The sequence below is a fragment of the Delphinus delphis genome, chromosome 7 (assembly GCF_949987515.2).
Source record: "Delphinus delphis chromosome 7, mDelDel1.2, whole genome shotgun sequence".
Classification (NCBI taxonomy): Eukaryota; Metazoa; Chordata; class Mammalia; order Artiodactyla; family Delphinidae; genus Delphinus; species Delphinus delphis.
This window is the reverse complement of record NC_082689.1, coordinates 80,856,807-80,881,789: the sequence shown is the minus strand read 5'-3', so window position 1 is coordinate 80,881,789 and position 24,983 is coordinate 80,856,807. Positions and strand designations below refer to the sequence as shown.

The following is a 24,983-nucleotide window of genomic DNA, read 5'->3' as shown; positions in this document are numbered from 1 at the left end:
TGCGAATCCAGTAATAGCTCAGAACCTCTCCTCAGAAGAACTCCCGAGCTCACACATGCTTGGTGTGTCTGTTTCTTGCTCTTGTTCTTGGCTCTAGACATGTGGAGTTACCAAATGAGTCTGGAATTGCCAGAGCTTTTAATTTTTTTCAAGACAAATTAGAAATACAGATTTTTATGTTTCTTATGTGAATTTTTCCATATAAAGAAACTGTACTGACCAAATTAAATAGCATTCTGGGCCATTGTAGCCTCTAGGTTGCCACAACGTCTTCATCTTCCTTATTGTCTCTGAGTTCCTTGTATTTGTTTGTCCATTTGGTTGGCTCCAGTTTTTCACGTAGGGAGGCTTTCCCCAAAGTTCTGGTCATCCTTGGCTGTAAGTGGGTGGGGCTCTCCTGTAGGTGATGGATGGTGAGTATATATGGGTGTTTCTCTGGGGCACTTAGTTTTTCCAGAAGATTGTCCAGTCTCCCAAGAGGGTGAGGAGAAAGGTGGGGTATGAAGGGGGGACAAGGGAGGGAGAAGGTCTGTGGTTCTATACCTGGATGCTGCTGTTGTAGGAGCAGGCGTTTGAGTATGCGGATTACTGCTAATCCGCTAGTTGTCAGTTTTACACTTCATCCTACTGCTCCACTGTGCCTGATGCCTTTGAAGCCAGAGAATCCTCTTAACTTTTTCCAAAGGATGAAGCCTTGGTTTTTTGTAGGGTTAGATGCCTTGCTGTGCAGAGCTGGGGGGAGGCTCTGGAGGTCTAAGTTAGTCTGACTGCTTTTAAATAGTCTCTGTTTTCAACCTAAGATCCACCCCTGCCCTTTTGCTACCTGCTCTTCAGGTGCTGAGCCTCTCAGGGATTCTACAGCACAAGTTAGTTTGTTTCTTGTTGGTATCCTACTTGGCAGGCTGTTGGCAGGGCAAAGAATACCAAAAGCTAAATTAGTTACCATTTGTCCTTCTAGTTTCCAAAATCTCTCTTCTGCAGTTAGCTGCTTCTTTACTAAAGTGTAAAGAAACATTTAATCATTTTAACCAACAATCTTTTTAGTGGGGATTTGGGAAGGGAAAGACAGAAACGTGTATTACAGTCTGCCATTAAAAAAAAAATTGAAGCATAGTTGATTTACAATATTGTGCTTAAGGTGTACAGCAAAGTGATTCAGTTATTTTTTTCAAATTATATTCCATTATAAGTTATTACATGATATTGGCTATAGTTCCCTGTGCTATAGAGTAAATCTTTGTTGCTTATCTAGTTTATGTAGAGTAGTTTGTATCTGTTAATTCCATACTCCTAATTTCCCTCCCTCTCCCCTTTGGTGACCATAAATTTGTTTTTTATGTCTGTGAGTCTGTTTCTGTTTTGTATATAGATTCATTTGTGTTATTTTTAGAATCCACATATAAGTGATAATTGCATAATATTTGTGTTTCTCTGTCTGACTTACTTCACTAAGTATAATATTCTCTACATCCATGCATGTTGCTACAAATGGAAATATTTTATTCTTTTTTTAATAGCTGAGGAATATTCCATTGTATATATGTATATATATAAACACCACATCTTCTGAAGCCAGTTGCCTCTTGGTGGGCACTTGGGTTGTTTCCATGTCTTGGCTATTGTAGATAGTGCTGCTATGAATGTTGCAGTGCATATATCTTTTCGAATTAGAATTTTCAGTTTTTCCAGATATGTACCCAGGAATGGGATTGCTGGATCATGTGGTAGCTTTATGTTTAGGTCTTTAAGGAACCTCCATAAAGTTTCCATAGTGGCTGCATCAATTTACATTCTCACCAACATCACAAGGGTTCTCTTTTCTCCACATCTTTGACAACACTTATTTGTTGTCTTTTTTGATGATAGCCATTCTGACTGGTGTGAGGTGATAGCTCACTGTGGTTTAGATTTGCGTTTCTCTAATAATTAGCAATGTTGAGCATCTTCTCATGTGCTGGTTGGCCATCTGTATGTTGTCTTTGAAAAAATGTCTATTGAGGTCTCTGCCCATTTTTTGATTGGATTGTTTGTTTTCTTGATATTTAGTTGTATGAGCTGTTTGAATATCTTGGATATTAACCCCTTGTCGGTCACATCATTTGCAAATATTTTCTCCCATTCTGTAGGTTGTCTTTTTGTTTTGTTGATGATTTCTTTTGCTATGCAAAAGCTTATAAGTTTGATTAGGTCCCATTTACTTATTTTTGCTTTTATTTCTCTTGCCTTGGGAGGATGACCTAAGAAAACATTGCTGTGATTTATGTCAGAATGTTTTGCCTATGTTCTCTTCTAGGAGTTTTATGGTATCATGTCTTATATTTAAATCTTTAAGCCATTTTGAGTTTATTTTTGTGTATTGTGTGAGGGAGTGTTCTAACTGCACTGATTTACATGCAGCTGTCCAGCTTTCCCAACACTACTTGCTGAAGAGACTGTCTTTTCTCCATTGTGTATTCTTGCCTCCTTTGTCAAAGATTAATTGACCATAGGTGTATCATTTATTTCTGGGCTCTCTATGCTTTTCCATTGATCTATATGTCTGTTTTTGTGCCAATACCATGCTGTTTTGGTTACTGTAGCTTTGTAGTATTGTCTGGAGTCTGGGAGGGTTATGCCTCCAGCTTTGTTTTATTTCCCTTTGGATTGCTTTGGCAATTCTGGGTCTTTGTGGTTCCATGTAAATTTTAGGATTGGTTGTTCTAGTTCTGTGAAAAATGTCATGGGTATTTTGATAGGGATTGCATTAAATCTATAGATTGCTTTGGGTAGTATGGCCATTTTAACATTTCTTCTTCTAATCTAAGAGCATGGGATATCTTTTTAGTGGGGATCTGGGAAGGGAAGCACAGGAATTTGTATTATCAGTCTGCCATTTTTAACAAGATGTCTTCCTGCTTCCTGATCCAATTCCATCTTACTTCCTTTAGCCTTGTATTTTCTCACCTTTGAAAGGTCATTGATTCTCCAGTTTAATGATCTCTCTCTGGCCTCATCTTCACTCTCACACTCAGATTACTGTGGATTCTTGGATCCTTCCTGTGGCTTCCTGATCCCAGCTACTCTTCTCCTACTTCTGGCCACCACTCAGTGTCGTGAGTTAGCTCTCCTTCATCTGCTCTCCCCTAAATATATGCATCCCCCAAGGACCTGCCCAAGGCTCTCTTCTGAAACAAACATAGCCATTTCCATATGCACAGCTGTTACCTTTAAGTAGGGACTCCTGGGTCTGCATCCTGAGCCCTGACCTTCTCTCTTGACCTAGTCTAGCAAGTATAAATGCCTGTTGAAGATACTTGGAGAGAAGTCCTGCTGAGACCTCACATTCACATGTCTAAAACCAAGTCAGTTTTATCTCCCATAGCCTGTTCTTCCTCCTGTGTTTTTCATTTCTGTTAATGGTGTCACTGTCCTCCATTTACTTCAGATCCTCAGGGCCATTTCTCAGCTACTACTTTTTCTCACCCCAGAATCTAATTAGTTACAAAGTTCTATTGCTTTTATCCTCACAGGGCCTCATAACCTGTCTTTATCTTTCGTTTCCATTTCCACTGCCCTTGCTGAGGACTGTATCGCCTCTTGCTTGAATTATTGCAAAACCTTCTTACTGCTGTTCCTACCTGTATTTCATCTTCCCTCCAATTCATCTTCTATACCAGTGACTCCCAAATGCAGATCTAGTAACATCAAAGTGAACTGTGATTTAAAAAACTGAGTATTTCTGGATATCTCCACTCAGTGATTATGGTTAATTAGGTCTGGGTGGGATGCAGGCCTCTGAACTTTTAAAGATGCTTCACAGTGAGTAAAGCAAATTTAGAACAATGTTTACTCAATGTATCATTTATGTAATTTTAGGACAAAAGCAATGCTGTATAGTTTTTATGAATCTATACATATATCTGTATACATTTGACTCTTGAACGATGCAGGGGTAGGGGTGTCTACCCTGTGCACAGTCAAAAATCTGCTTAACTTATAGTCAGCCCTCAGTATGTGCAGTTCCTTCATATACAGGATTCCTCCATGTCTGTGGTTCTGCATCTTCAGATAACCAACCGTAATCATGTAATACTGTAGTGTTTACTACTGAAAACAAATCCACCTATAAGTGGACCTTCACAGTTCGAACCAAACCCACGTTGAAGGGTCAGCTGTATAAATGTGGACAGGAAGGATACTCATCGAAGAGAAGTGTTTATTTCTGAAGAAGAGAACAAAGGGGAGCTCGCTCAAGGAGAGGTATGGTTTATTTCTCTTAAAAAATTCTAAAGCCAAAATGGCAAAACGTTGACATGATTTTGTTGTGAATGGAGAATTGTTGTATTGTTTTCTGTACTTTTCTGTCTATAGGAAGCGGTTTTGAAACTCTCCAGATGATTCTGTTGCCTACCTAGGTTTAGGTTCTGCAGAAAATGCACCCATGACCACATCACACCTGTCTGAAAGGCTCCCAGGACTCCCATCTCCTGCAGAGTCAATTTCAAGGTCCTTGGCATGGCATTTGAGATGCTGGCCTACCTTTTATCCTTGCCTTTCATTCTCGCCATCTATTCAGTGCGCCAGAAAACTCTGCTCTTCGTGGAGCCTGGAAAATGTCTTTTGCTTTCACTTGGCTCTGTGTCTTTTGCTTGTAGATGCTGTTTTTAAAAATTTATTTATTTGTTTATTTATTTATGGCTGTGTTGGGTCTTCGTTGTTGCATGCAGGCTTTCTCTAGTTGCAGCGAGCAGGGGCTACTCTTCGTTGCGGTGCGCGGGCTTCTAATTGCGGTGGCTTCTCTTGTTGCGGAACACGGGCTCTAGGCTCACCCGCTTCAGTAGTTGTGGCGCATGGGCTTAGTTGCTCTGCGGCATGTGGGACCTTCCTGGACAGGGGCTCGAATCTGTGTCCCCTGCATTGGCAGGCGGATTCTTAACTACTGCGCCACCAGGGAAGTCCCTGTTTTTTCTGTATTGAATTCTCTTCCCTGACTCCCCACCTTTTGCTCATCAAAATACTGTCTGTCCTTCAAGATCTGTTTTAAGTTCTACCTTCTCCAGGAAAGTTTCCCCCTTTTCAAAAGCTTTTTCTGTGCTTCCTACAGGATTTCATTTATACTGTTATGGTACTTATAATGTGGGTCGTTGTCCTATCCCATCCTCCCCTGTCCTCAAATGTAAACTGCCTGAAGGCAAGGGCTGTGTTATTCACTTACTCAATATATAGTTTATTGATCATATGTTTCTGAGCACATGTATATGTAAGATATTGTGCTAAATTATGGGGGAGAGGTATGTGAGTAAAGCAGAGTTCCATTCAGATTCTCTCATGAAGTTTATGACACGTGTTGAAGTCTCCAAGTGGAGGAGAGAACAAGGATGCCTTATCTGTCTGGCAGCCTGTGACATTTTAAATGAAGGGGGAATCCAGTGTGGTTGGTGAAGTTGGACAAAGACTTATGGATAAGTTGTCTTTTGAGCTGGGCTCTTCTGTGTAAGATATTAACAGGAGACATAGTCAAGATAGAGGCTTGTTGAAGTGATGGATAAATCCCAGGCAGAGGGACCTCAAGTCTCAGAGGCCTTTTCTACCTTTTTTTTTTTTTCTTTTGCGTTACGCGGGGCCTCTCACTGTTGTGGCCTCTCCCGCTGCGGAGCACAGGCTCCGGACGCGCAGGCTCAGCGGCCATGGCTCACGGGCCCAGCCGTTCCGCGGCATGTGGGATCTTCCCGGACCGGGGCACGAACCCGTGTCCCCTGCATCGGCAGGTGGACTCTCAACCACTGCGCCACCAGGGAAGCCCTTAGAGGCCTTTTTTAAGAATAGTCAATAATTTACTTTAACCAAAGCCTGAACCAAATGGAGGGGAACAGTGGAAAATGAGGCTGGGAGAAGGGTTTGGGACTCTTTCTAGTGGACCCAGATGCTAGGCTATAAAGAGATGGGGCTTCATTTGGTTAGATGCCACTGAAAGTTTGTGGGCAGGGTTGTGGCATCATTGGGCTTTGTTTAAGGCAGCAACACCTGGCTTGGTCGGTAAAAGAAGCTGGCAGAGCAGGTAGGAAGAAGTAACGATCTGGTCCAAGACAGGTGATTCAAGCTGGGACCAGGGAGGGTCAGGCAGCAGACATGGAAGAGAGAGGTCAGGCGTGAGCAGTTTTGTAGGGTAGAATTGATTTGCTCTACTTTCTGACTGTGGATTATGGATTGGTATTGGGGAGCAGGTGGGTGAGAGTCCTTGAAGGTGACTCAAGGAATTTAGCGTTGAGTCAGGAATTTAACCCTGACCAGGAAGTCGTTCCATTAATAAGAAGAAGAGCATTGGGAAGAGGATGCGGTTTTGTGGTAAAGATGACGTGTCTGGTTTTGGACATTGTAGTAGATTGAATAGTATCTCCCAAGCTAGATATATGTAAGTCCTGATCCCTAGTGCCTGTGAATGTGACCTTATTTGGAAATAGGGTCTTTGTAAATGTAATTAAGGATCTAGGGATGAGTTCATCTTGGGTTTAGGGTGGGCCTTAGATGCAATGAGTGGTGGTCTTATAAGAGAAAGGAGAGGGAGATTTGACACAGAGACACAAGGGGAAGGGCATGTGAAGGTAGAGGCAGAGATATATTACCTGAGCTTATAAACCTATCTGAGGAGGTTCTGCCCTTAATCAGCAATAAAGAAAACCTTTACTCCAGGCTCTTGGTAGAGACCACAGCCTCAGACAGTTGTAGCCCAGTTCCCATCCAGCTTTTTGTTGGGAGAATTAATATTATTTCTGGGAACTATCTCAGAGGATATGGAGTCCATTAACTCCTCCAGCAATTCTAGTTTTTCTCCTTAGCTCGAGCCAGATGATCAGATGGCTGTCTGCTTGGACTCCCTTTTGGCTTTGCCAAGTCAGTACGGTGAATTGTGCTTTGGTCTCCTCTCTTGCATTGAGGGATGCAATAGGAAGCATTAAAGGAGACCCCCTACTGTATATACCTAGAGGCACTATTAATTGATTACTTTGCTTCCCCAACCCCCCAGTGTGGATGATAAAAGATACTTTATAAGAATTTACCCAAGGAAGGGAAGGTTAACACCTTGGGAGAAATTCCTCAATGATGAGAAAAACTAACACTCTGGAGGTATGTACGCTGTATTTTCCCTTAGAATCAATGTGATTATCTTGTACCTGTTTTCTTCTTTGCTTTGGCCACTAGGATGCTCAGGACCTAATATATGAACCACCCGAAGTAATAGTTTAGTACTTTACAAAAATATGTTTCTGTGGACTAACTTTTCCTCGTGCTCTTCAAGCCTCTTTTTATGTTGTCTTCTTAACATAGTGAACATATTTTATAAGTCATTTCATCCTTTGTTGACATTAGATGGTTTCTTGGGGTTCTGCAGAGAACCGTGACCAATAGGAGGATGTGTGTGCGTGTAGAGAAGAAAAGAGAGAGAAATACTGATTGATTGATTGATTTTTAACGAATTGACTCACATGACTGTGGAGAGCAGGACAGGCCAGCAGACTGAAGACCCAGGGAAGAGTTGATGTCACAGTCTTGAGTCCACAGGCTGTCTAGAGGCAGAATTCCTTCTTCCTTGTGGGACCTAAGGCTTTTCTCTTAAGGCCTCAACTGATTGGATGAGGCCCTCCCACGTTATGGAAGGTAATCTGCTTTACTAAAAGCCCACTGATTTAATTTTGATTAAAGTATAGGCTATGTACAATATTATATAAGTTACAGTTGTACAATATAGTGAGTCACAGTTTTTAAAGGTTATACTCCATTTATAGTTACTATAAAATATTGGCTATATTCCCTGTGTGGTACAGTCTATCCTTGTAGCTTATTTTATACGTAATAGTTTGTACCTCTTAATTCCCTACCCCTATATTGCCCCTCCCTACTTCCTTTTCCCCACTGATAACCACTAGTTCTCTGTATCTGTGAGTCTGTTTCTTTTTGTTGTACTCACTAGTTTGTTTTAGATTCCAAATAAATGACATCATAAAGTATTTGTCTTTCTCTGTCTGACTTATTTCACTTAGTATAATACCCTCCAAGTTATCCATGTTGTTGTAAATGGCAAATTTTTATTCTTTTTTATGGCTGAGTAGTATTCTGTTGTGTGTGTTTGTGTGTGTGTGTGTGCACTCGCACACATTTGTGTGTATACCACATCTTCTTTATCTGTCCATCTGTTGATGGACACTTAGGTTGATTCCATATCCTGGCAATTGTAAATAATGCTGCAATGAACATTGTGGTACGTATGTCTTTTTGAATTATTGTTTTGGTTTTTATTGGATATATACCCAGGAGTGGAATTGGTGGGTCATATGGTAGTTTTAAGTTTTTTGATTAGCCTGTATACTGTTTTCCACAGTGGCTGCACCAGTTTACACTCCTACAAACAGTACAGGAGAGTTCTCTTTTTTCCATATCCTCACCAGCATTTGTTATTTGTGTTCTTTTTGACGAATCATTCTGATAGGCATGAGGTGATAGCTCACTGTGGTTTTGATTTGCATTTCTCCCAATGCTTAGTGATGTTGAGCATCTTTTCAAGTGCCTGTTGGCCTTCTCCATGTCCTCTTTGGGAAAATGTCTATTCGGTTTTTCTGACGATTTTTTAATCAGGTTGTTAGTTTTTTGATGTTGCGTTATATTAGCTGTTTATATATTTTTTGATATTAACTCTTTACCAATCATATCATTTGCAAATATTGCCTCCCATTCAGTAGGTTGTCTTTTCATTTGGTCAGTGGTTTCCTTTGCTGTGTAAAAGATTTTAATTAGGTCTCATTTGTTTATCTTTGCTTTTATTTCCTTTGCTTTAGGAGACAGATCCAAAAAATATTGCTAAAATTTATGTCAAAAAGTGTTCTGCCTATGTTTTCCTCTAGTATTTTTATGGTTTCTGGTCTTACATTTAGGTGTTTGATCCATTTTAAGTTTATTTTTGTATATGGTGCTGGAGAATGCTGTCCAGTTCCCAGCACCACTTACAGAAGAGACTGTCTTTTTTCAACTCTATATTCTTGCCTCCTTTGTTGTAGATTAATTGACCACAAGTGCCTGTGTTTATTTCTGGGCTCTCTTTTCTGTTTCATCGATCTATGTGTCTGTTTTTGTGTCAGTACCATACTGTTTTGATTACTGTATCTTTGTAGTATGGGTGAAGTCATGGAGCATGATTCCTCCAGCTCTGTTCTTCTTTCTCCAGATTGTTTTGGCTATTCGGGGTCTTTTATGTTTCCATACAGATTTAAAATTATTGTTCTCATTCTGTGAAAAATGCCATTGGTATTTTGATAGGGATTGCATTGAATCTGTAGATTGCCTTGGGTAATGTGGTCATTTGAATATTAATTCTTCCAATCCAAGAACATGGTGTATCTTTCCATCTGTGTGATCTTCAGTTTCTTTTATCAATGTCATATAGTTTTTGGAGTACAGGTCTTTTGCCTCCTTAGGTAGGTTTATTCCTAGGTTTTTTTTTTTTTTTTTTTTTTTTTTTGATGGTGTGGTAAATGGGATTGTTTCCTTAATTTCTCTTTCTGATCTTAGTTGTTAATGTATAGCAATGCACCAGATTTCTGTATGTTAATTTTGTATCCTTCAGCTTTACTGAATTCGTTGATGAGCTCTAGTGGTTTTCTGGTGACATCTTTAGGATTTTCTACATATAGTATCATGTCATCTGCAAATTTTGACAGTTTTACCTCTTCCTTTCCAATTTGGATTCCTTTTATTTCTTTTCTTCTCTGATTGCTGTGGCTAGGACTTCCAATACTGTGTTGAATAAAAGTGGCCAGCATGGGCATCCTTGTCTTGTTCCTAACCTTAGAGGGAATGCTTTCAGCTTTTCATCATTGTGTATGATGTTACCTGTGAGTTGTCCTATATGGCCTTTATTATGTTGAACTATGTTCCCTCTATGCCCACTTCCTGGAGGGTTTTTTTTTTTAAACCATTCAAATGGATGTTGAATTTTGTCAGAAGCTTTTTCTCCATCTTTTGAGATGATCACATGGTTTTTATTCTTTAGTTTGTTAATGTGTATCATGTTGATTTGCAGATATTGAAAAAATCCTTGCATCCCTGGGATAAATCCCACTTGATCATGGTGTATGATCCTTTAAGTATATTATTGGATTTGGTTTGCTAGTATTCTGTTGAGGATTTTTGTGTGTGTGTGTGTGGTATGCAGGCCTCTCACTGTTGTGGCCTCTCCCATTGTGGAGCACAGGCTCTGGACGCGCAGGCTCAGCGGTCATGGCTCACAGGCCCAGCCACTCCGTGGCATATAGGATCTTCCCAGACCGGGGCACGAACCCGTGTCCCCTGCATCGGCAGGCAGGCTCTCAACCACTGCGCCACCAGGGAAGCCCTGTTGAAGATTTTTTGCATCTGCATTCATCAGTGATTTTGACCTGTAATTTTCTTTTTTTGTGGTGTCTTTGTCTGGTTTCAGTATCAGAATGATGGTGGTCTCATAGAAAGGGTTTGGGAGTGTTCCTTCCTCTGCAATTTTTTGGAGTAGTTTCAGAAGGGTGGGCATTAACTCTTCTCTAAATGTCTGGTAGAATTTGCCTGTGAAGCCATCTGATCCTGGACTTTTGTTTGTTGGGAGTTTTAAAATTACTGATTCAATTTCATTAATGGCAATTCATCTGTTCATATTTTCTATTTATTCCTGGTTCAGTCTTGGGAGATTGTACCTTTCTAAGATTTTGTTCATTTCTTCTAGGTTTTCAACATTTTACTGACATGTAGTTGTTCATAGTAGTCTCTTATGATCCTTTGTATTTCTGTGATGTCAGTTGTAACTTCTCCTTTTTCATTTCTGATTTTATTGATTTCGGCACTCTTATTCTTGATGAGTCTGGCTAAAGGTTTATCAATTTTGTTTATCTTTTCAAAGAACCAGGTTTTAGTTTCATTGATCCTTTCTTCCTTTTTTTTTTTTTTTGTCTATATTTCTGTTCTGATCTTTATGATTTCTTTCCTGCTACTAACTTTGGGTTTTGTTTGTTCTTCTTTCTGTAGTTGCTTTAGGTGTAGGGTTAGGTTATTTATTTGAGATTTTTCTTGTTTCCTGAGGTAAGCTTGTATCATTATAAACTTCCCTCTTAGAACTGCTTTTGCTGCATCCCATAGGTTTTGGATCATCTTGTTTTTATTTTCATTTGTCTGTATTTATTTTTCTATTTCCTTTTTGATTTCTTCCATGATCCATGGGTTGCTAGTAGCATATTGTTTAGCCTCTGTGGGCTTGTATTTTTTGTAGTTTTATTCTTGAGGATGCTTTCTAGCCTCATAGCATTGTGGTCAGAAAAGATGCTTGATATGATTTCAGTTTTCTTAAAATTACCTAAGCTTGTTTTGTGGCCTAACATGTGATCTATCCTGGAGAATATTCAATGTGCTCCTGAAAAGAATGTGTATTGTACTGCTTTTGGATAGAATGCTCTATATATGTATTAAGTCCATTGGTCTAATGTGCTGTTTCAGGCCAGTTTTTTTTTGTTTTTTGTTTTTTTTTTTGATTTTCTGTCTGGGTGATCTGTCCGTTGATGTAAGTGGAGTGTTAAAGACCCCTACTATTATTGTGTTACTGTTGGTTTCTCCCTTTATTCCCTTAATATTTGCTTTATCCATTTAGGTGCTTTTATGTTGGGTACTTATATATTTAAAATTGTTAGATCTTCTTCTTGGATTGATCCCTTGATCATTATGTAGTGTCCTTTTTTGTCTCTTATAACAGTCTTTATTTTAAGGTCTATTTTGTCTGATATAAGTATTGCTACCTGAGCTTTCTTTTGATTTCCATTTGCATGGGATATCTTTTTCCATCCTCTTACTTTGTGTCTGTATATGTTGTTAACTCTGAATTGAGTCTCTTGTAGGCAGCATAAATATGAGTCTTGTTTTTGTATCCATTCAGCCAGTCTGTGTCTTTTGGTTGGAGTAATTAGCCCAATTACATTTAAGGTAATTATTGATATGTGTGTTTTTATTGCCATTTTGTTAATTGTTTTAGATTTGTTTCTGTAGGTCTTTTCCCCCCCTTCCTTCTTCTTTTATTCTCTTGATTTTATGACTCTCTTTAGTGTTAAATTTGGATTCCTTTTTTCTTTTTGTATGTGCACCTATTACAGATTTTTGGGATGTGGTTACTATGAGGTTTTTGTATAGCAGTCTATATACATATGTGATTGTTGTGAGTTATTGATCTCTTGATTTCAAATGCATTTTAAAAACCCTGTGTTTATACTCTCCTTCCCTCATGATTACTGTTTTTGATAGAATATTTTACATCTAATTGTTTTGTGTATGCCTTTACTGGTTATTGTGGTTATAGATGATTTTACTACTTTTGTCTTTTAACCTCCCTACTAGCTTTGGGTATGGATGATTTTCTACCTTTACTGTATGTTTACCTTAACTGATGAGCTTTTTCATTTTGTAATTTTCATGTTTCTAGTTGTGGCCTTTTCTTTTTCACTTACAGAAGGTCCTTTAACATTTCTTGTAAATCTGGTTTGGTGGTGCTGAACTCTTTAAGCTTTTACTTGTCTGTAAAGCTTTTGATTCTCTCCACCAAATCTGGTTGAGAGTCTTGCTGTGTAGAGTAGTCTTAGTTATAGGTTTTTCCCTTTCATCACTTTAAATATATCATCCTAGTCCCTTCTGGCCTGCAGAGTTTCTGCTGAGAAGTCAGCTGATAGTGTTATGGGTGTTCCCTTTGTAATTTGTTGCTTTTCCCTTGCTGCTTTTAATATTCTCTCTTTTTCTTTAATTTTTGCCATTTTAATTACAGTGTGTCTTAGTGTGTTCCTCTTTGGGTTAATCCTGTATGGGACTCTCTGTGCTTTCTGCACTTGGGTGACTGTTTCCTTTCCCAAGTTAGGGAAGTTTTCAGCTATTATGTCTTCAGATATGTTCTCAGCCCCTTTCTCTCTGTCTTCTTCTGGGACCCCTATAATGCAAATATCAGTTTGCTTGATGTTGTCCTAATAGTCTCTTAAATGGTCCTCATTTCTTTTCATCCTTTTGTCTGTTCAGTCTCAGAGATTTTTACTACTCTGCCTTTCAGCTCACTGATCCATTCCTCCGTATCATTTAGTCTACTGTTGATTGCTTCTAGTGTATTTTTCATTTGTTATTGTATTCTTCATCTCTGTTTGGTGGTTCTTTATATTTTCTATCTCTTTGTTTAAGATTTCTAACTTCTCACTCTGTGCGTCCATTCTCCTCCCGAGTTCTTTGATCATCTTTACAATCACTACCCTGAACTCATGCTTGGGTTGTTTGCCTGTCTCCACTTCACTTAGCTCTTCTTCTGGGGCTCTATCTTGTTCCCTCATCTGGAGCATGTTCCTCTGTCACCTCATTTTGCCTAAGTTGCTGTTTGTATTTTTATATATCTCTTAGGTTAGTTATGTTTCCTGACCTTGAAGAAGTGGCCTTTTGTAGGAGATGTCCTATGCATCCCAGAAGCATACTCCACTCTTGTCCCCCAGGCTGTATGCTCTAGGAGTTCCCCATATGAGGGCTGCATGAGTTCTTCGGTTGTCGTGGGCTGACTCTGTGGGCAGTCTGGTAGGCTTGGTTGGCCCCCGGCCCAGACACTTGCCATGCCCTGCCTTGTGCAGAGGCTGTTGGCTTCTGGTTGGCTGGACTAGGTCATGAGGCGGATGACTGTGGAACTGGGGGTTGGGGGGACCCTGGGGCTAGTGCTGGCTTACTGGTGGGCGAAGTCAGTGTCCAGAAGACTCTGGTGCTCTTGCTTGCCCACTGCTGGGTAAAGCCCAGTCCTGGGGTTAGTGCTGGACTACGGGCTGGTAGAGCCAGGTTCTGGAATCTGGTTGCAGAGCCAGGGATCCCAGAGCTGGTGTCACATTGCTGGGGGGGTGCAGTTCCTGACACAGTTGCATACAGAGTTCAGAGTGTTCTGAAGCTTATTTTGGCCTGCTAGTGGGCAGGGCCATGGCCCATCTGGTCCCAGGGCAGGGTCTGGCCTACTGGTGGACAAGCTGAGTCTGCAGGCTGTGGGATTGTGTGGGATTGTGTTTTCTTGCATTTGGTGTCTGCCCCCTGGTGGATGAGGCTGGTCCAGAGGCTAGAGCCAGCTTCCTGGAGAGTGGGGCCAGGGCCCAGTGGATTCTGGGGCTGGTGCCTGCTCACTGGTGGGTGGAGCTGGGTCCTGGGCCCTCTGGTGGTCAGGGCTGTGTCCAGAGACAGCTGTGGGCTCAGGGAGTCTTAAGGCAGCCTGTCTGCTGATGGGTGGGTCTGCATCCCCACCCAGTTAGTTGCTTGGCCTGAGGCATCCCAGCACTGGTGCCTAGAGGCTGTTGAGTCAGGGAGGGCTGGGTCCTGGGAATAATAAGCTATAGGGAGGATTCCAAAATGGTGCCCACCAGCACCGGTGTCCATGTGGTAGAAGTGAAACCATGCACTTCAGATTGGGACTTGAACTCATGTGCCAGGACTTGAACCCAGCCTAAACCCAGATTGGGACTTGAACCCACATGGCCAGGACTCAAACCTGGCCAAAACCCTGATTGGGACTCAAACCCATGCAGCTGGGACTTGAACCCACTTGGCTGGGTCTTGAACCCACTTGGCTGGGACTTGAACCTGGCCAAAACCCACAGCCTCCCAACTGAGATCACACACCTGGTTTCAGGACTTAGTGAAGCTCAGGTTCTTGATGTCTCATTGCAGAAAGAATTCAGTGAGAGACAAAGTAATAGGTAAGAAGGGGATTTATTTAGAGAGAAACACACTCCACAGACAGAGTGTGGGCCATCTCAGAAGGTGAGAAAGGCACCAGGGTATAGGGTTGTCAGTTTTTATAGTGGTGGGTAATTTCATAGGCTAATGAGTGGGAGGAGTATTCCAGCTATTTCAGGAAGGGGCGGAGATTTCCAGGAACCGCCCACTCTTTGATCCTTATGGTCGGCCTTAGAACTGTCATGGCGACTGTGGCTGTGTCATTTAGCTTGCTGATGTGTTACAAGGAGCGTATACTGAGGCTCAAGGTCTAGTGGAAGTGACTTGTCCATCATCTTGGACCCGTTTGGTTCTAATCCATTTATGTCATGTCCTTGGGCTATGTCATTCTTTCAAAGGCTGTGCCCTGCCCCCTTCCCTCCTGTTTCACCTCCTTACCCATCTCCTTATGACTCCTTCTTTGTTTCTTTAGTTGTAGAAGATCTTTTCTGGTAGGTTCTGATTTTTTTCATTGATGGTTGTTCTGCAGATAGTTGTGATTTTGGTGTGCTCGCAAGAGGAGGTGAGTTCAGTGTCTTTCGACTCAGCCATCTTGGCTGATCTCCCTCCTTTAAATGTTAATCATGTCTAAAAAATCCCTTCACAGCAATACGGAGACTGGTGTTTGACATCATAGCCCAGCCAAGTTGGTTAAACAGATAAAATTAACCATCACAGATAGGGATATAAATATATCATAGAATTTCCTTAAAATTTGGCATAATTGTTATTTGTCTTTTATACTCGCTTATTTGAGTGCATGTGGAAAAATATTCTGACTCCCTCCCATCTCATCTAGGTTCAAGTCTCGTGTCATTATTTCGTCAGCTGCCAGGGCTTTCTTCCAAAGCAGCATTGGTTAAATGGCATAGAGTCTTCATTGTGTATGGACGTGTGAATGCTCTGACCTGCCGACATACCCTGATACATGTCGGTGTTATACGGAGTTCTGCTAGCTCCTTGGTAAACAGCCGTTTTTGTGGAGGGACTTGATGAAGGGTATGATTTCACCAATTATTACCATTTCCAATTAGCCAGGGCCCAGGTGTGTGTGAGTAAAACCTTAGCTCACCCTCTCTGTGGCTTTAACAGCCCCACCTAACTTGATTCCAGGGCTTTCATGCGTTTGATATTGTTCAATTGATTATATTGCTGCTATTCTATTCTGAAAAGTCTTCAGACATCCAGGGACCTGCCTTTTGTTAGGAAACATTCCAGTTGTTCAGGAATGTAACTCATCCTCAGGGGTGGATCTTATTATCTCTTTATCTTTGGGAGGCTGGTTACTTTGTTTGGGTGCAGACCTCTTCACTGTTGGAGAGAGGAGCCTGACAACCTCGCTTGCTCTCTTAAGGTAAGAATCAAGTGATGCTGGACAACCGTCGGCTTCTTGTTTGGGAGCACTGGGTGAGGTCAGGATCCTCATGGACTCCTGAATATCTTGGGCCTCTGTCTTTGTCCATCTCCTCAGCGGTTTGCCAGGTTTTCTTTTCCATCCTCATCCTTTGCTTCTCACTGCTGTCCTGGCATTCAGAAGCCTGGTTTTGGCTTAAGTTAATTATATTTCTGATGAACCCAAGGAGGGAGTGCCCATGCCTAGGGAGTGGTTAGTGGTGAGACTTCTCTGCTTCCCACATGATGGACTAATTTGGTCAATTAAAAGAGACCCTTCCAGAGTAACTATCCCAGGGATGGGGGTGGGAACATGTGGGGGTAGGAGCAATGCTCAAAAGCGTTCACATCAAGTGAAATACATTGCTAACTACTCACTAAGGGTACTCGCTGGCTATTCTTGAGCATTTGTAATTATAGCACATTTATATGTTCAGGATTAGAAGGTATTTCCTGATCCAAACAGGATGAGAGTGTTTCCCCAGCCAAGAAAAGGTGGCGGCATCCACGTGAGCATGTTTAAAGTTGTGTGTTTTACTGACGATTGCTCTTTATCTCATTCATTTGGCCCTTTTGGTTTTAGGTGTGGTGCTTAACATACAGGCCAACCAGTATCGATTGTTAGGCCTGTATCCATTTTCTTAGTGGAAAAAGCTGAACCTGACGTCTGGTTTTCTGAGGTCAGGCTGCCGAGGCCAAGGAATATCTTCTTGAGGCTTCAGGGACCTGAGCCTGGCCCGCTAAGTAGTCATCTGCCTGGTTGGGCTGTCAGCTCCCAGCCCAGAAGCCCTCTGCCTTGCAACCAGACTTCCCACCTTGCATCCGATGGGTGAGGGAGGCATCCTCCAAAGGGAGTTGTCTGAGATTGTGAACTGATGGGCCAGGGCCATGTGTACCTTCCTGTTTCTTGTCTAAAGAGCATATTGAATTATTAGTGCTCGTGTTTGTTAATGATAATTATATGTTTCGAGTACAAAGTAAAATTCTGTCGAGTATCTACTAAGCTGCTTTACTCCTTGCCTTGTTAAAAGAATGACATGGTACTACCCTAATTAAGTTCAAGAAGACAAGTAGGAATCTGCATATCATCATCACTGTTTCCCCCCGGGCATACTGGGTGGTGTGCAAGCTGTTACTTGAACTAAGTCTGCTATTAATCTGAAGAATATGGAGATCAGAGAAGTGATGGTCCAGCAATGAGACAAACAGAGACTATTGGATTATCTCCCAAAGCAAGAAAACTTAGAAAACTTAATTTCTTTTCAGTCACAGGTTCCACACAGTGTTAGGACCATTATAATAATGATTGTGATAATCATAATAATGATTATAATGGCAATAAAAAGTGACTCTAATATTAACTATCTCTATCACTACCATCATGACAGCTAACATTTGTTGGCTCCTACTTTCTACCAGGCCCTAGGCTAAGCATTTGATTTGCATTCTCTCCATCTGCACAGTATTCCTGTGAGGAAGGTCCTATTAACATCTACTTTTTACAGTTGAGGAAAGTGGGGTTTAAAGAGATAAGTGGCCCAAAGTTAGACAGCCAAGCCCCAAAGAACAGGATGTAACCCTCCGGACAGCACAGAACGGGGTCCAGCCTCACTGCAGCTTTGACCCGCATGCAGGTGTTGTGGCCGGCACTCCTCTCGGCTTTCACACTTGCCCCTGCTCACCTGCCCTTTGCCCTCTGACCTCGACCTACCGTTGACATGTTGTGTCTTCCGCACTGAGGTAGCCAGAACATTCAAAAATATATAAATAGTTCAAGATTGTTAAAGAATATTCAGCCTATAGGGAACAGCAGAAAGAATGAGGAATAAAAATCACGCAGTTTTGATGAACTGGGAGATTGGGATTGACATATATACACTACTATGTATAAAATAGATAACTAATAAGAACCTGCTCTATTACAAAAAAGTAAATAAAATAAAATTTGAAAAAAAACCCACCCAGTTTTAAAAGATCCTCACTCTATAGTCACAAACATGTTAGTGTGTTTTGCTATGGCTTTTCCTCTTGTGAATAGTTTGTTCACATAGTTATTCTGTATTTAAGTTTTGAAATTTAAGTTTAACATAAGTATTTTCTTGTGCCTTTGTTCTCATAAGCCTGTTTTAATGGCTGCTGAGCCCTCTATTAAGTGCATATGGTTAGAGGGCTCTTAAGTCTATGCCACAGGAAGTTGTTTCTTTGAGTTGCTCGCATGTGACAGGTGCAGGCCACTCCTCACCATATTGATAGCTCATTTCTGTCTGCTGACAGTAGGGCTGGAATTGTGGGGTGTCTATGCCCCCTCACATTGTAAATACCTTGTATCTTGAAAGGGGTCTCTATGGGGTTTGGCAGGAGTCCTACTGGCCTATAGCTCAAGACACCCAGATTAGGCTCTGCATTGAAACTAGCTGCAAGTCCTTTGGGTAAATTACTTCATCTTAGCGTCTTCATCTGTGGACCACTTACATCTAGTCAGTGCTGTAACTGCACGAAATCAGGAGTTTTCTGAACGCTCTTGATTTATAACCCAGTCAGCTCCAATTGCTGCGGCAATTCTGGTAGGGATTAGCTGGGTTATGCTGAGTTGCTTCGAGCAGGAAATTTTGTTTTTCGAGATGACCAGACCTGTGGGCTCTTAGAAGGTGAAATGTCTTAGCTCCTTCAGTTTAATTCTTGCCGTTCCCACTTCTGTGCCCCAACCCTGCCAACTTTTTCCCCAGGCCTACAAACCCACAGAATAGATAGTACAAAGTCTGTGCTCAACAAATAGAGGTCGAGCAAATGAATATATGTCTGTACAAATGCTATCAGTCTTTGTTTAAGAATCTTTAGCCCAATGGCTGCCTTACTTTGTCAAATTAATGAGTAAGATTGTTTCATTTAGATGTGATGGTTTTATTTGTAATAAATAGGGACTTAAGCTTACAGAGTCTCTCAGAGCATCTTTCAGAACAATTTCCCTACAAAGTTGATTGTCTGTGCTTCCCTCATGTTACAGAAGAAAGAACAATGATTTGTGGGACTTTGTATTTTTTCCCCTGTATTGTAGGGTGAGATAGATTTTTGTTTAGATCACAGCAAAATCATAGCCTAGAATGTAATCATTCTCTCATTTTGACCAGCAGGAAAAATAAGGGCATTTGGGGCTTCCTGCTTTCCTTAGAGCCGCATGTCTGGACCCATGGGGATTACATGGTTTGTTTTGACAGGCTCCCCCTGATTCTCACCTGGTGATACTAACCTTGAATTGGTTTGCTCATGCCTTGAAGGCATCTATCCACATCATCATACAATAGCCAAGACTCCTGGAATAAAGCTGCTTCCAAGGAAGCCAAATCTTGCCATTTCTGGCCCTATATTCTATCACAGACTAAAAGGAACAAAAGTTTGAGTTCCTACCACCCTCCACGAAAAGACCTAATTTGGTGTCTACCTTGGTGCAGAAAGCTTGCCTTCATCTCCCCAGATATGATCATTAATTGGCCTTAGCTTTTCCCAAGCCAATGTGCTGACTGCAGTGGCCTCACTGGCCTCACGTGGGTGAGATGAGAGCTTGGAAGCACCATGTGGTGGTTGGTAAATCTGCTGACAAATAGACAAGTGGCATGGCTTCATGTGTCTGTCTGTGTTTGAAATGTCATTGATAATAAAGCCTCATTCGTTTAGGCCTTTGTATCTGTCATCTATGGCATAGTAATAAACCACCCCAAACTCAGTGGCTTAAAACAACCACCATTTTATTTGCTCATGATTCTGTGGGCCAGCAAGTTGGGCTGGGCTCAGCTGGGTGGTGGGTCTGCTAGTCTCCCCTGGGGTCACTCATGCCACATACTCAGCTGGTGCCGGGAGGGGGTTGATGTGGGGGCCTCAGCTGGGATGATTCATCTCTGTCATGTGGTCTTATCCTCCAGCAGGCTAGCTCAGGCTCCTTCACATGACGGAAGTGTCTGGTAAGAGGGTAAGCACTGAAGCCGCACATTCTTTTGGTCAAAGAAAGTCATAGGGCCAGCCCAGAGTCAAGGGGAAGGTGTTGAAAATAGACTCTACCCCTTCGTGGGAATCGCTGCAAAGAATTCATGGCCATTTAAATGTTATCTAGGCTCTTCATTTTGATATGAAAGCATTTTGAAATTAAAATTATTTTATTTGACTTTAAATCATCCTGGAGTAGGGATGGTGTCTTCAGCCCATCTGAGAGGAGAGACATCTGGAAAACAGAGGTCTTCTGTAACATACCCAAGAGTATAACAACAAAGATAATGATAATAACAGCAAACATTAATATTGTTATTACTATATGCCAAGCACTGTTTTAAGTCCTTTACATATTATAACGCATTTGGTCATTAGAGAATCTTAAGAGTGGGTATTACTTTATCCCCATTTTATAGGCAAGAAAACTGAGGCACAGAGAAGTTAACTTCCCCCAATGTCATAAGGCTACTAAGTGGCAGAACTGCGATTTTACCCCAGGTGGTCTGGTTCCAGAGTACCTCTCAAGTTAATGGAAACTAAACCTTCCTGACTCTTAGAATTCTTTCTTGGACCATGTAGTTTTTCTGGAGACAGGGGGATTGGCTATTTGGAGAGGGGCACTAGGTCTTTCTGGGTTTACCCATCTGGCCAGAAATGGGTCTAGTCACATTGTAGGAGACCCTAATTGGAGATAATAAAGACACTAGACCCCGTGGAACAGAGAGTAATTCTCCTGGGTGTGTATGTGTGGGGTGTCTGGTCACGGTGTCACTCTGCTCTGTTGCTGGGAAAGCGATTGAAGGATGAGAATATTTAATAATGTCCTTGTTAGCTTTTTGGATACCCTCTTGTTCTTAGATTCAGGTAATCAGAAAGCCTCAGCTCCAAAGAAAAGAACATTGTGTTTATTTAGCTTTTTGTTTAAGGACTACCCCAGGGAGAGGGTGGGTTAACAACCTTTTTTTATACAGTTTTTGTCCATCTCCAGGTGGTACCAGGTGGTTTATCTAAGGAGAATGACACTTTCTGCTGAATTTCTAAGACCGTCCTCGCAGCCATGGATTAAGTGGTCCGCAGCACCCGTATCTTAGTAATGGGCCTGCAGCCTCCTCGGTGTGAGAGGTGTAGGTGTGGGGCAGGTTTTAGAGCCAGGATTAGACTTGAGTCTCAAAGGGGTCATTTCTCACTTTGCATTGAGCACTAGAATGGGGGCGAGACCACCAGTCTAAGACTTAAGAGCAGTCATTTCAGCCTTCTAGCATCTCCTCTTCATCAAATCCCATTGCTGTCTCTTGACTCCACAACCAGCCTCTTCCTTCTGATGTCCTCCTGTTCCTCCTACATTGACTCAGGTTAGCATCAGTGACCGTTGCCACTCCTGAGAGGTATTTGCTACATCTTCTGCACACATGAGAACCTGCCTGTTCACCCTAATGGACTCGAGGAGAATCTGAGTGGGAAGCTAGGCAATCTGGATGTGCACAGCCCACCAGAGCGGGAAGGACATGGGGTCAGACTGGAGAGACCTGTGCTGCTGGCTGCCCCTCCTCTTCCAGCACCTCTCACCTTCCCACCCCAAGAACTCCTTGATTGTCAAGTTCAAAATCCTAGGGATGCCTTCCCCATAGTAGTGGAACCTCTGTTACCTTTATAATCTTTTCCTTCAGCTAATCTGGGAGAGTTTATAATCCTGTTTTGCATTAAGTATTTTTCCCTTTTGGAAGCTTACATCCCTTTTTTGTTATTCAAACTAGCTGAGACAGTTGATGCCCTAGCACAGAAATGAAACCCTGACGGGCAGGTCTCTACAGGAGAGATTCTCCAAACAGTGCCTGACTGTCAGAGATTGCAGCCGAATAGCTCAGCCTACCTTTACGACAGCACATGGAATGAGAGAACAGAACACAGGCAGGAAGCCGCTTTTGTTTCTGAGGCCTTTGGGGCTGTTCTTTCCTGACTATAAACCTAATTGCTTCCTGGGTGGATCTGTCCAACAGAGCGGTATTCCTTTAGCTCCCTCCTGTCTGGTCAGTCTGGACTACCAAAGCCTGCACCTTTGTCAGTGGGCTGGGTGGAGTAACATTGGATGCCTGTGGCTCTTGCTGACGTTGCCTGTTTTGGGGACTGGCGGTACCCAGGAGAAGGATGTGAGCATGTGTGTGAGGGGAGGCAGGTGAGAGGCAGCTGGGCCGCCTGGCACCGTGATGAGCAGGACGAGACAGTGCGCTTAGCAAACCAGGGTCCGTCGCGGTGCTCTTGAGTGCGCGCAGAAGTCCTCATCCTCCAGAAGGGGAGGTTATTCACCTTATACCCATAGAAGACACTTTAGGTGTGGTACTTCCTTGAATTTACTGCAGCTTTGACTCACCCTGGGATTGCCAGGTTTCATCATTCCCCTTTCTGGTTGGTTTTATGACCAATGTTGTACGAAGGTAACCCCTGAAAGTTTGTGTAAGCCCCTCCTTTTTTTTTTTTTTTTCCCTAGCAGTGAAGATGATTGCTCAACAGTAAACACGGAAAGGGAGTTAAAAGAAAAAACTTTGCTCTAGGCTGGCTCTTGGCAGGAAAGCTGAGCTGGGAAAGGCAGTTTCTGAGTAGTTAGGATGCATATTTATACACCCCACGGTCATGGGCTCCTTAGCAACTTTCTTTCTTTTTTTTTCTCTTAATGGTAATTTAAATCTTTTTTTTGACATCTTTATTGGGGTATAATTGCTTTACAATAGTGTGTTAGTTTCTGCTTTATAACAAAGTGAATCAGTTATACGTATGTTCCCATATCTCTTCCCTCCTGCGTCTCCCTCCCTCCCACCCTCCCTATCCCACCCCTCCAGGCGGTCACAAAGCACGGAGCTGATATCCGTGTGTTGAGCAACTTTCTTACCATCCTCAGTGGCTCTTTCTTGAAAGGTGGTTATCAGTAATCCAACCAAAGGGCAGCATTTCAAATTTAACCTTAAGTGGCTCTTGAAATTTCATCTTCAGGAAGTCTTTCTATAATAGAGTTGAAAACTTCCTCTGGGTCTGCACATAACAAACCAGTGCCCGATTCTGTTCTCACCGCAGTCGCTTTCCATATTTAACCCGGGAACGTTGAGTCCTGTCTACTTAATAGCTGTGTTTCTCCCGTCCGTGCTAGGATAAAAAGGGCAAAGCTGGTTACTCTGGGATGGCAGATCTGTGCTAACCACCCCAGGTAGTGCCACCAGATGGATGTTGAATAAATGTGTTTGGACAGTGATGTCACCTGAAGCACACACTCCGATCCCAGGGCCCTAGCTTCTCTTTTGCATTTAAACTTCACGTATGCTTTGATCAAGTACGTGGTCAAGCCTTTTCACTTAAGTTTACTTTGGAGCCTCAGCAATGTATCCAATCAGATTGTTGCCAAAATCACATACGGTATAAACCTATTAGGCTTTTAGCCAACAGAACTCTAATATGAGGCAGTAATGTAGGTGGTTACTTGGCCATCTATTAAATTATTTTCTATATATTTTTAGTAGCACCTCATTAGTAATTAAACTATATTTTAGAATTTTACTTGAAATGTATTTGACATAGAACTGTAAATTTAAGGTGTACAGCATGCTGATTTGATACATTTATATATTGTAACAGGATTGCCATTGTAGCTATAGCACCTCTATCATGTCACAAAATTATCAACCCTTTTTAGTGGTTGGAATAGTTAAGATCTAGTCTCTTAGCAAGTTTGATGATTATAATACAGTACTGTTTATTCACTATACTGTGCTTATTTGTCTACTAGTTTCAAGTAAACCGTATTTTAACATATCTCCCCCCAAAGGGTAAATTCGACTAAAGCAATACGGAAAATAGTGGGGAGATTGAGATTAATTAGGAAATGAGAATCCCTAATGCATTCATGGATTTTCTTCTGAGATTGGTTATAACTCTGAAAGGGAAAGGTTTTCAGTTTTCCAGTCTTTAAAACGAACTGTCATGTTAGAGGCTTTTGCCCTGACTTGTCCGCATGTGTTTACCCTATTAGAATAAGACATTGGGGGCTTCCCTGGTGGCGCAGTGGTTGAGAGTCCGCCTGCCGATGCAGGGGGCGCGGGTTTGTGCCCCGGTCCGGGAAGATCCCACATGCCGTGGAGCAGCTGGGCCCGTGAGCCGTGGCCGCAGGGCCTGCGCGTCCGGAGCCTGTGCTCCGCAACGGGAGAGGCCACAGCGGTGAGAGGCCTGCATACCGCAAAAAAAACCACCAACAAACAAACCAAAAAAGACATTGGATTAGTTTTATATACAGGATTCCCAAAATAGCCAAGGCAGTGACCACAAGCAGAGAGCCAGGTAGCGTTCCTATAGGATTTCTCTCCACTAAGGTTAAAAATGTTCTTACTGCCATTTCTCCCGTCTCCTCCATCCCTGTGTTCACCAGAGGCCTAATGGATAGTTCTGTGGACAGCTTTCCTTGAATTGTGAGCTGAAATACAGGCTTTAAATATAGAGTTTTAAGATGTTAGGGAGGAAAGTGACATTGATTTATTTGTTCTGTTCTCAGCCAGCCTGAGAAACCTGTCCCGTCAGGTAATCAACAACTGCTTTTATCCTAACTGGTGACTTCAAGAGAGGGATTACTCATCCCATCATTACCATTCCCCCTGAGTCATCCCGGCTGGTTCCTGTTGGTTTCAACCGAATAAGAATCTTCAGGCCGTGGACGCTAAGGCCAAGGTACCTGTTTAGTAATATGAATTATAGAAACACGCCTTGGACACGGAGCCATGGCTCATTCTGGAAAGATACTGTATAGATTCAGGTCTTTAACTATGTGTCTATTTGAGGAATTGTGTTGTCTGGTGTGGTCTAAGTGGCCATCTTTGTGGTCA

The 24,983-nt window shown here is 42.1% G+C and overlaps 1 protein-coding gene across 4 annotated transcripts in view; it reads left to right on the top strand.

The window, feature by feature from the left end:
• The window catches only part of LYPD6B (LY6/PLAUR domain containing 6B), a 214,628-nt gene that overhangs the window by 123,448 nt on the left and 66,197 nt on the right, over nucleotides 1–24,983 (top strand). The window contains exon 1 of one of the 4 annotated variants that reach the window (XM_060016833.1): nucleotides 24,723–24,828. The exons of the other annotated variants lie outside the window; for them this stretch is intronic. The gene's annotated coding sequence lies outside the window, so the exon portion shown is untranslated. Of the gene's footprint in view, nucleotides 1–24,722; nucleotides 24,829–24,983 lie in introns of those variants that run through there. 4 annotated transcript variants of the gene reach the window in all.